We start from the raw sequence: 10,303 nt of genomic DNA, 5'->3' as shown, positions 1-10,303 counted from the left end.
AGGAGTTTGGTAATTGTGTTCCAGAAAACTGCCAATCAATTTGTAAATAGCCTGAAAAGAGAAAGGGGCAAAACCTGACCTCCACTTGGGAATTAAGGTCGGGAAAGGGACTGAGATGTGAGTGCGAAAGCATTTTGCCAATGTGACCACAGTTCTAGTAGTTTGAAAACAGCTTTGGAAAAGGACAGGCCTGGTCCACAAGTGCAAATTATAAAATGAAGACTGACCAATCTTGATTGTATTAGCCAGGAATTTTCAAAATGTGATTGGGGAATGGAATTATTTACAGGGAAAGGGAAGTTTGGCAAGTGAGAATATTTTAAAAGTGAGATAAACGGATCGATCATCGCCAGCATTTTGTTGTTTGTGTGCAGGTCAATGCTGACAGCATTCGGAAACACTGGCTGTCTATTGAGGGTCTGGTCAAAGAAAAGGGGGCACATGTCAGGTATAGCCAGCTGGATCAAGGGAATTCCTGAGGATATACAGGGGCTGTTGGAATACACTTTGAGTAGAAAACAGGAATGGAGAAAGGCTAAATGAAATAGCCTCAGCAGAGAAGGAAAGGAGAATCCAAAAGTGATTGTATCAGTATATGAAGAGTTTATAAGTAACTCGGGACAAAATAGTGTCCATTAAAGATCAATGAGGCCATCGATGTGTGGAACTGCAGGATATTTGCTAAGATCCTAAACAATTTTTTCATTCCAGAACTTACTGTGGACAAGGACTGGGGAACTCAGGGAACAAGAGTAACAGATTAGACCACAATTGGAGTTCTCTGCAATTCCAGTCTCTCTGCTACAGGAAGGATGTTGTGAAACTTGAAAGGGCTCAGAAAAGATTAACAAGATATTGCCCGGGTTGTTGCTGAATAAGCTGGGGTTACTGTCACTGGAGAATCGGAGACTGAGGGATGACCTTACAGAGGTTTATATGAACATGAGGGGCATGGATAGGGTAAGCATTCAAGGCCTTTTGCCAGAAGTTTGGGAGCCCAAAACTAGAGGGCATAAGTTTAAGGTTAGAGTTGAGTGGTTTACAGAGGGACTCAAGGGAGAGCTTCTTCACACACATGGTGATGTGTGTATGGAATGAGCTGAGAGAGAAAGTAATGGAGACTGATACCTTTTAAATGTTGTAATTGTATCTGGACGGGCATCTGAATAGTAAGGTTGTAGACGTATATGGGCCAAATGCTGGAAAAGGGAATGGATTTATTTAGATCTTCTGGTAAGCCTGGACGAGTTGGGGACCGAAGGGTCTGTTTCTATGCTGTATATCTCTATGACTTGAAAAGAGTGCACGTTATAAAAGAGGTGGTGCTGGAGGTTTTAAAACACAAAGCTATGGCAATTCCCAGAACCTGATTAAGTGTATCACAGGACACTGTGTGATGCTAGGGAAGAAATTGTGGAGCCCCTAGCAAAGGTATGTGTACTACTGACAGCCATGTGTAATGGGCTGGCAGGCTGGAGGGTGGCATCATGGACAGTGAAGGAGGTTTTCTGAGATTACAAAGGGATCTTGATGAAGGGAGTGAATGGGCTGAAAAACTAGAGATGGAATTCAATCTGAATAAATACGCGGTAATGCATTTTGTAAAACAAACAAGGGTAGAGCTTATACAATTAATGTTAAGGCCTCGGTTAGTGTTTTAGAGCAGAGGGCACGCCGGGTTCAGGTACATAATTCTTGAAGTTTGCATCACAGGATGGATAAGACACTGCTTGGCATGCCTGACTATGGCTCAGTCCATTGAGTGTAGGATTTGGGACGTCATGTTGAGATTGCACAGACATTTGAGAGGCCTGTTCTGCAATACTCTGTCCAGTTCTGGTCACCCAGTAAACAGGGAGGATATTAGTAAGCTGCAAGACATTCAGAAGAGATTTACCAGGAAGGCTTGAGTTCTGAAAAATGGCTGGATAGGCTGAGTCTTTTTTTCACTAGAGCCTGGAGGTTGAGACATGACGCTTTAAAGGTTTATGAAAAAAATGAGGTATATAGATCAATTTAATGGTAGTTGCCTTTTCCTCAGATTGGGAGAGTCTCAAGAGGAGGGGCCACATTTTTAAGGTTAGAGGGGAGAGGTGTTCAAAAAAAGATATGGGGCAATTTGCTACACAGAGGGTGGTTTGAGTGTGGAATGAACTTCCTGAGAAAGGGGTTGATGTGGGTACAATTACAACATTTAAAAGATATTTGGATAAACAGGTGAATAGGGAAGGGTTGGAGTGATATGGGCCAGCAACAGGCAGCTGGGAAGAGTTTAGTTTTAGATTATGGTGGGTATCAACTGAAGGGTCAGTTTCCATGCTGTATGGCTCTATGACAAGAATATGGTTTGATTCCATTATTGAAGAAAGGATCAGGGCTGGGTCCACTGATGTGCATCATCGACATAAACAATTTGGTTGAAAATATAGGAGTGATTGTGCGAAAGTTTGTTGATGATCAAATGAATGGTGTCGTGGGCAGTAAATACGGTTATCAAAGGGGATCTTGACCAACTGGGCCAGTGGACCAAGGAATGAAAGATGGAGTTTAATTCAGGTGTTGGATTTTGTTAAGACAAACCAGGGAGGTCGAATACAGTTAATGGAAGGGCTCTGGCCAGGGTTGTCAAACAGAGAGAGAGAGAGAGAGAGAGAGAGAGAGAACGACCAGGGGGTGCAAGTTACATTGTTCCTCGGAAGTGGCATCACAGGTGGACAGGGTGGGGAAAGCGACATTTGGCACATTTGCTGACATTGGCCAGCACTTTGTTACATACATTGGAGATATTTGTAACATTGTCCTAAATATTTCCCTTGGGCAGAGGAGGCCAATGAGTGACTCTAAGAATGGTGAATAACCAAGGGTAGGTGAGTCCAAAACTAGAGGGTATAAACGGGAGGTGAGAGAGCAAAGATTTAAGGAGGGAGCTGAGGGGGAACATTATTCACAGAGGATGGTGCATAGATGGAACAGACTGCCTCAGGCACCACATGTAGAGAAGAAACAAACATAAGAACAACAGTCACGTATGTGACGCGGATTTGACCCGATGCACACCTCTTCCCACCCTACCACTTCCACACCTCTTCCCAACCTACCTCTTGCAAAATTGCCATCCCGTATTCCCAATTCCTCCGCCTTCACTGGATCTACTCCCAGGAGAACCACTTCCACCACAAAACATACCAGATAGCCTCCTTCTTTCGAGACCGCAATTTCCCTTCCCACGTGGTTAAAGATGCCATTCAACGCATCTCGTCTACATCTCGCACCTCCGCCCTCCGACCCCACCCCTCCAACCGTAACATGGACAGAACGCCCCTGGTACTCACCTTCCACCCTACCAACCTTCTCATAAACCAAATCATCCACCGAAATTTCCACCACCTCCAAACAGACCCCACTACCAGGGATATATTTCCCTCCCCACCCCTTTCTGCCTTCCACAAAGACCGTTCCCTTCGTGACTACCTGGTCAGGTACACGCCCCATACAACCCACTCTCCAATCCTGGCACTTTCCCATGCCACGGCAGGAACTGGAAAACGTGCCCCTACACCTCCTCCCTCACCTCTATCCAAGGCCCAAAAGGAGCCTTCGACATCCATAAAAGTTTTAATTGCACATCCACTAATATCATTTATTGTATCCGTTGCTTCCGATGCAGTCTCCTCAAAATTGGGGAGACTGTGCGCATCCTAGCAGAGCGCTTTAACGAACATCTCCGGGACACCCACACCAATCAACCACACCGTCCCGTGGCCCAACATTTCAACTCCCCCTCCCACTCTGCCTAGGACATGGAGGTCCAGGGCCTCCTTCACCGCTGCTCCCTCACCACCAGACGCCTGGAGGAAGAACGTCTCATCTTCTGCCTCGGAAGACTTCAACCCCAGGGCATCAATGTGGACTTCAACAGTTTCCTCATTTCCCCTTCCCCCACCTCATCCTAGTTCTAAACTTCCAGCTCAGTACTGTCCCCATGACTTGTCCGGACTTGTCCTACCTGTCTGTCTCCTGTTCCACCTATTCACTCCACCCTCTCCTCCTTGACCTATCACCTTAATCCCCTCCCCCACTCACCCATTGTACTATATGCTATTTTCTCCCCGCCCCACCCTCCTCTAGCTTATTCCTCCACCCTTTAGGCTCTCTGCCTGTATTCCTGATGAAGGGCTTTTGCCCGAAACGTCAATTTCGAAGCTACTCGGATGCTGCCTGAACTGCTGTGCTCTTCCAGCACCACTATTCCAGAATCGGGTTTCCAGCATCTGCAGTCATTGTTTTTACAGCCTTGCAGTGATTCCCCACGCTGTGTCACACAGCAGGGTCCTCCGTTGAAATAAACAGCCGTGAATGACATGTGGTTCAGTCTGTTGGAGACAGCATTTCCAGACAGATACAGTTCCCTCTTATTAGAACAAGCAGCACTGATGATGAATAACCTCAGAGAGAACCAAGCGATAGAGATTTACCGTGGACTCGATGGGCTGAACGACTTCTCAGCACGTGAATGATATCACACGTCTCTGACATCCCTCTCCCTGTCTCTGTGACAGAGTGGCAGAGGGAGAAATAATGGCTCGTTTTTAATCCTCCCTTCCGCTTTGGACTGCGTGCAGCCCCGCAGCTCCTGGCTGTGGGGATGGTTCTCAGTGAGTGAGGGTTTCATTCGGAGTCGCTTCATCTGGGACAGTTGGGACTCAGATATTAACTGATGCCCGATTGCAACAAAGAAGCCGACGCCTGTGAAACAAAAGCCTTTCTGCTGGATTGTTCTCCGAAGATTGAATCTGAACATCAAATGGGCAGAACAAAAATGCACTTATTTGCATTTTCCTGAAAGAAGAGAGTTCACAGCCCATTTCTCTCTTTCCCACCAGCTCAGCATCTTTCTCTCTATCTCAAATAAATGATATTTGGAGGAGGTTCGCAATCAAGCTAAGTTCCAGCGGCGCTCTTGCACCTGGCTGTGCCCGTGAGAGGAAGCTTCAGAGCATATCCCCACTTACATCTTGTCATAATGCCTGCAAGTGAAGGGAAATGGCTCAATACTCTGCCAATAGAGACAGCTCAGTCCGCGGGGATGGGATAAACAGCACCGTCCCGTTGGGGACATTCTGCAGATTAGACACAGCGCACTTTATCATTCAGATCATACCAGAGTGAGAGCGCTCGAGAATGCCAATCGGTCACTCGTACCTGTGCCAATTTGCGAGTTGCAAAAGATTGGTGAATGTGGAAAGTGAATTTGTTCACGTTTGAAGTGTTTCCAAGAAGCAGGAAGCAGAAGAAGATACACAGTGAAGCGATTGAGATCTGACTACAGGAGCAGTAAATAAGTTGTACAGCGCAGAGGAGAGCTTTGAAGTATTGAATTCTGGCTGATGGGCCGATAATGCTTTTACTCGGCCACGCTGCTACAGAAGCAACTATGTCAGTGTCTCTCAACATTGTGATGTCACAGACAAATATCGCCGTTACACTGCAGGAAATTCCTTTTTCCAATGTAAGGCAGTCCATTTGTAAAGGTGTAGCTTATATATCGAATCCTTTCACATAAATAATTCCACTGCACCTCAGTGTGTTATATTGTCTTCTTTCCACTTTACCTGTCATTGTGCCTGCACTGAAGTTGATTTTCTCTTTCTGCGTGTCTTTTACAGTCTGGGTGATGTGATGCAGTTGTACTGACCTATCTTCTGACAGAATTTTCTACTTCACTTCAGCCCGCCTTAACTTCGCTATCTGATACCATTCCCGTTGTTTTGATGTTCAGCGCTCGTCTCAGAGGCAGCCTGCCCTCACCCAAAATAAATGGAAAACTCAGTCACACTGTGATCACTGCAATCGAGGGATGTATTCCCTCTAAGGTCATTGATAATTCCAAGGATAAAGTTAGGACTGCAGATGCTGGAGATCAGAGTTGGTAGTATGATGCTGGAAAAGCACAGCAGATCAGGTAGCATCCGAGGAGTAGGAGAATTCAGGTTTCAGGCTTAAGCCCTTCATCTGGAATAAAGCTTATGAGTCGGGGCTGAGAGATAAACGGAAATGGTGTGTGGTTAAGGGGAAATAGCTGGAAAGCAAGAGATGGATGAATAGGAGGGGGAAGAAAATAGGTCAGAAATAGCAGTGAAGGAATGGGTCGAGAGCACGGTGCCGAGTTTAAGGCTTGTGCTTGGGGGAGGGGAAATGATCTAACTGTTCAAATTCACATTTATCCCGTTTGGTGTTAGGGTCCCAAGCCGGAATGTGTGGCGTCCCTCCTCCAGGCGTTGGATGGCAATGGTTTGGCAGTGGAGGAGGTTCAAGACCTGTATGTCTTTGTTGGGGTAGGTGGGGGAGTTGAAGTGTTCAGCCATGGGACGGTGAAGTTGTTGGGTGCTGGTGTCCCAGAGATGTTCTCTTTCATGATCTGCAAGAAGATTTCCTGTCTCCCTGATGTAGAGGAGACCACACTGGGCGCAACGGATTCAGTAGATGACATTGGTAGCTGAACAGGTGAATTTCTAATGGTTGTGGAATGATCCCTTCGGGCCACGGCTGAGATGAGGGGAGTGGTGTGGGAGCTCGTTTCACCCTTCCTTTGGTGGCAGTGAAAGGTGCCAGGAGAGGGTTGTGGGCTGGTGGGGGGATGTGTGGACCTAAGAAGGGGTCATGGAGGTAATGGTCTTTACGGAATGTTGGCAGAGCTGGGTAGTGAAATATATCTCTGGTGGTTATGTCTGTTTGGAGGTGGCATCAGTGGCAGAATATGATGCGATTATTCGGAGTTTGATGGGGTGTAAGGGGAGCAGTCGGTGGTTCTGTCCTTCTTGCGTTGAGAGGCGTGGCTTCAAGGGTGGTGGTGTGTGAAATGGATGTGATGAACTCGAGGGCGCTGTCAACCACGTGGAAAGGCAATTTGTGATCGTGGAAGAAGGAGACCAACTGGGTCTTTCTGAGGTGTAATTTTTCATCCTGGGGACAGATGTGCTGGAGTTGGAGGAATTGGGAATTAGGAATGGCGTTCTTACTCGAGATAGGGTTGGAGGAGATGTAGTCTTGATACATGTGGGAGTCGGAGGGCTTGCAGTATATGTATGTAATTAGTCAGTCGCCAGAGTCGGTGATGGAGAGGTCCAGGAAGGTGAGGGAAGTTGCCAAGATGATCCGGATAAATTTGAGTTCGGAGTGGAAGGTGTTGGTAAAGTTGGTGAGCAATTCAACCACCTCGTTGGAGCACCAAGTGGCCCCAAACATTCATCAACGTAGCGGAGGGACAGGTTGAGGATGGTGCCTGTGCAATTGCGTAAGATGGACATTTCCGCGTATCTGAAAAAAGGACAGGCACACCTAGGTCCTATGCGGGTGCCAATGGCTACCGGTTTTGATGGAGGAAGTAGGGGAATTGGAACGATAAGTTGTTGATTGTGAGGACTCGTTCAGCCAGGTGGATGAGGTTGCTGGTGGAAAGGTACTGGTTGGGATGGTGTGAGATGAAGATATGGAAGGCTTGTCGACTTCTGTCATGGTAGATGGATTTGTACAGGGACTGGATGTCCATGGTAAAGATGACGCGTGGAGGGCCGGGAAAACGAAATTCTTGGAGGAGGTGAAGTGCATAGGGGTGTCACGAATGTAAGTGGGCATTTCCTGAACTGGGGAGAGAGGATTGTGTCGAGGTAGAAAGAGATTATTCGGATGGGACAGGCTCAGGATGAGACAATAGGTCGACTGGGGCAGTCAGGTTTGTGAATCTTAGGAAGGAGGTAGAATCGGGGAGTGCGTGGTTCTCGGACAATGAGGTTGAAGGTTTTGGATGGGAGATGCCCAGAGGTGATGAGATTGTGGATGATCTGGGAGATGATGGTTTGGTGAGGGGAGGAGAGTTTGTGATCGTGGTGTGTCGGAGAAGGTGCCTGCGAGTTGGCACCTGGCTTCAGCTTTGTTCCTCTGCCCGACTCACAAGCCTAATTCCTGATGAAAGGCTTATGCCTAAATCGTCCATTCTCCTGCTCCTTGGATGTTGCCTGACCTGCTGTGCTTTTCCAGTACAACACTCTCCACTCATTCATTATTACTCTCTCATTTCACACTACCAGGTTCATGCTGTCTGTTTGATTCTAATGAGCACTCTTTTCATGAACTGCGACAAAATCTGCCAATCTGGAACAAAAACAGAAATTGCAGTAAAATCACAGGTGAGCTGGCAGCATCTGTGCAGATGAATCACAGTTATTGTTTCACATCCATTGGGTCCGTCTCACCACAGATGCTGCCAGACGTCATACAATGTTCCAGCAATGTCTGTTTTTGTCTGATTTTCAACATCAGCAATTTTTTTCATTTTTGTTTTCTTATTTTCTGCAAATATGATTTGGCTAAATATTACGTTAAATGTTTTAAATATGACTGTGATGGTCCGGCCAGATTCCACCAGCCGGATCCTTTTATTTGGTTCACGTGACCAATGCCTTTCCACTTGGTCACCGCGCCCTACAGCTGCACTGCATATAAATTGACAAAATTGTGGCATTCTCTCGGATTGTTAATCAGGAGCGAGATTGATGGAAATGATTGAAAACTTAACATAAACTGATAAAATAAGGGATATAAAACGGGAAACTGAAAGTGAAAGAGAGAACAGCGAATGATAATTTCTTGACAAAACTGAAATATAATTGCTCAAGATTCAGAAAGTGCTTTCATCCGCAAACATACCATAATATGAAATGTAATTTTTGGGACAACCAATGCAAGCAGATAGCAAAATCTTAGTTTTAAAGTCTTGCTGCAACTGGTTTGGTTTGAATGAATGCAGATATGGGACTCAGTGTTGAAATGGTCTCCTAAAATGGAAAAGGAAATCCTTGCCTTCGAGGATACGTGGGGAATGTTCACTGATTCATCCCAGTATTGGCAGGACTGTCCTCTGGAAGCGAATGAGTAAAATATTTCAATGTTCCATGGAGTTTCGAATGAGTGGTGAAGGGAATGTCTCCATTCACAAATTAACCATTCAGTAGAATTCAATACAGGGACCCATGAAATGATGAACAAATTGAACAAGAACACGGACATACGATACACAATAGCTACGACCATTACTCTGTGAAAACTGTTGATTTCAGATCCACGGTGGCCTTTGGTGATGGCATTTACTGTCCAGAACCAGTCTGCACAGGAATGACGGGAGACACACTATGAAGTATTTGAACATCAGTCACCTTTAGAAATAGCTGAGACTGACTCAGGACACGGGGATTTAGAGATGTTGGCCTTACAAACCTTTCAGACATTCCGTGGAAGAATAAAGGAAGTGATAGAAAATTTTCGTCTCCATGGAGACGATGTTCGTGAACTGGACAGGTAGTAATTTACCTTATTAGAGATTATAAATAGAGGCGTCATTTTTAAAAAGCAAAGAGTTCACAGTGTAACTGTAAAATCTTATTGTCAAACTCAGTGGGAACATTGTGTGTAATCCTTGTCCTCATTCTCCACCAAAAACATGTCAAGAAGTTAGAAAGTGCACAGACGCTGTTTCCTGGATAGCAAGATATCCGAAAGCCAAGTGACGTTGTTTACTGAGACATGAAAATATCAGAAAAGATACAAACGGGATTATAGAAAGAATGAAGGAGTTTATTCACGAGGTTTGGAAATGCTGGAGCAGAAACGCGCAAGTTTGATGTAAACAAATGAGATTTTCACATAACGCGAGGTTTGAATGAGTAAATCGGGAAAAGTCCCTCTTTCGAGTGAATCAATAACTTTCATTAGAGTTCGAAAACCATTAGTGAATGAATAAGAAAAGTTTGGATGAGAGTTTCTTCCCCTCAATAGAGTTATTTAAATCGTGAACGACTTTCCAGAAATAAAACGTAGAAGCTGACTTCAGAGTGTTTTAAAAGATACACGAACAAACGTACAAGGAGAGAATTTATCATTGAGTGAATGTCAGTGTGGTTGCGTAACGATTTCGAATTTTTTGACTTCAGGTACACGACATTTCATGAACACATACTTTCATGAATAAGACTGAGTATAACAAGTTCATGGATTGGTAAGGTGTGGCGTATTATTCGAGGTGAAACTCGGTAAATGGAGCTGATGTCGTAAAATAACAGCAGACAGAAGTTATATCCTAATGAGGAGGAATTGAATCGTCACTTGGAGACGCAACACCTACTTTAAAGATTTGACCACATTCACATGATGTTATGTACATTTCGTACATTCTTACCTCCACCCAAGACATCCACCAAGAAGACTCTGTCGTTTTGTGTTGTTAACCCTCTGTACTTCTCTGCAGCAC

This window comes from Chiloscyllium punctatum, chromosome 21, assembly GCF_047496795.1.
Source record: "Chiloscyllium punctatum isolate Juve2018m chromosome 21, sChiPun1.3, whole genome shotgun sequence".
NCBI classification, from domain to species: domain Eukaryota; kingdom Metazoa; phylum Chordata; class Chondrichthyes; order Orectolobiformes; family Hemiscylliidae; genus Chiloscyllium; species Chiloscyllium punctatum.
This window is presented reverse-complemented; position numbering follows the sequence as displayed.